Below are 2184 nucleotides of genomic sequence, written 5' to 3'. Positions count from 1 at the left end.
AGGTTGTCACTTAGCATGTGCTAAGAAAGAAGGAATGAAAAAAAATAAAGTCAGAAAGAAAGAAAAGACCACAACAATTTGTTGGACTTTCAGAAGGCGAGAACAAACCTGTTTCTAGAGATGGGGGGAAGGGAGGAAGGGGCTTTGGGGAGGGATAGGTCAGGTAAAAGTCATAAAGGAAAATCATGATTTGTAATGGTGAATATACTACTAATCGTAAAAAAAAAATGAAATAATAATAAAAAATTTGCTCATTGAAAAGGGGACTTTGTGATTTAAAAGCTTGGAAGGGGCCTGGCTGGTTAGCTCACTTGATTAGAGCATGGTGCTCATAACACCAAGGACAAGGGTTCAGATCCCCTTACCAGCCAGCCACAAAAATAAAAGAGAAAAAGGGCTGGCTGGTTAGCTCAGTTTGTTAGAGTGCAGCCTTGTAACACCAAGGTCAAGGGTTTGGTTCCCTGTTGAGGCCATACGCAAAAAAAAAAAAAAAAAAAAAAGGCTTGGAAGCACTGCATATACATCAGTCCCCTCTTGGAAATGGGTATTTGCTTATTAAAGTAAGTGAGAAAACCAATACTAAGGACATTCTTTACAGAAATAGAAAAAAAAAAAATCCTAAAATTCATATGCACCCACAAAAGACCCTGAATAGCCAAAGCAATCCTAACCAAAAGGAACAAAGCTGGTACCTAACTTCAAAATTTGAGGAGTTTTCAAAAAGTTCATGGAAGGATTCATGTTATCTTTTAAATCGATTTTCCATGAACTTTTTGAAGTACCCCTGTATACTACAAAGCTATAGTAACCAAAACAGCATGGTACCAGTATAAAAACAAACACATAAACCAATGGAACAGAATAGAAAAATCAGAAATAAATCTGTGTATTCATAGCCAACTGATTTTCAACTCTTAAGAACATACTAAGAACACACATTGTCAGGCATAAAAAAGATAAATATCACATGTTTTCATTCATAACTGGAAGCTAAAATAGTTAAGCTCATAGAAGTAGAGAGTAGAATAGTGGTTACAAGAGGCTGAGAAGGAGGGATAGGGAAAGGTAGGTTAATGGATACAAACTTACAGCTAGACAGAAAAATAAATTCTTTAGCACTATTAGGTAAATACAATTAACAATAATTTATTGTATTTTTTAAATAGCTAGAATAGAGGGTTTTGAATGTTCCCAACACAAAGAAGTGATAAATGTTTGAGGTGATGGACATGCTAATTACCCTGATTTGATCATTACACATTGTGTATATATATCAAAAATACATGTACCCCATCAATTTGTACAATTACATGTCAATTGAAAATTTTTTTTTTAATTTTTAAAAAGTAACTGAGAAGAATTTCAACAAAAAAATAATTCAACTTTTGAGTAATTATGTCCCAAATTTATTTGTCCATAGAATGTTTTTTTTTTTTTTTTATGTGAGGCCTATTAATATTGCATAGATCCATATTTGGAATGCAATTTTTTATTCATTTCATAAGAGGAGGAACTTGGTCTATTTTTCTGTTTCCAGCACCTGAAACAGGGCCTGGCACATAGTAGGTACTCAATGAATATTTGTTAAATAAGTGGATGAGCAAATATTTATTGAGCATCTACTATATGCCAGTTACAAGGAATATGATGGTGAAAAATTAGATACGGTTCCTGCTCTCATGTAACTTATAGTCTACTGAAGAAGATTGTAAAAAAGCAAGTAAAATTAAATTTAAGAGTTACAAATACACAACTCTTTAGATATAAGTTAGGGAAAGAAACAGGATGTGGAGATAAAAAATAAAGGAGTTAGAGGAATGCTATTTTTGAAAATAAGCAGCTAGACCTTTAATACATTTACCCAAGTTAACCAGGAGCAGAATATTCTAAACATTAACCTTTATTCAAATCACATGTTGAAAAAGGTTATATTAATCAAGGTCCTTACATAAAACTGATAGCATACTCAAAAGGATTTAAATTAAGAGAGTTTTATAAAGGGACTATTTACAGAGATGTGGACAAGATTATGGGAAGAAACAAGGAAAGAAGAGGATCTCAAGAACCAAAGATAGCCAGAACAATTAGCACCCTTAGACCTGAAGGACAAGGGAGTCAGTGGGAGCAAGGTGTTGGGGATTGGCTGAAAATAATTACATTTAGGTATCTAGGTCATATGGAGAC

At 33.5% G+C, this 2184-nt stretch overlaps 1 non-coding gene across 1 annotated transcript; it reads left to right on the top strand.

Annotated features, from left to right (window-relative positions):
• The first annotated feature begins 296 nt into the window (after positions 1 to 296).
• Positions 297 to 371, top strand: TRNAM-CAU (transfer RNA methionine (anticodon CAU)). The gene has a single exon. It is a non-coding gene; the product is annotated as a tRNA-Met (tRNA).
• Positions 372 to 2184: the final 1813 nt, after the last annotated feature.

The sequence above is a fragment of the Cynocephalus volans genome, chromosome 8 (assembly GCF_027409185.1).
Source record: "Cynocephalus volans isolate mCynVol1 chromosome 8, mCynVol1.pri, whole genome shotgun sequence".
Classification (NCBI taxonomy): Eukaryota; Metazoa; Chordata; class Mammalia; order Dermoptera; family Cynocephalidae; genus Cynocephalus; species Cynocephalus volans.
Note: the sequence above shows the minus strand (reverse complement) of the source record. Positions and strands in the feature narration are given on the sequence as shown.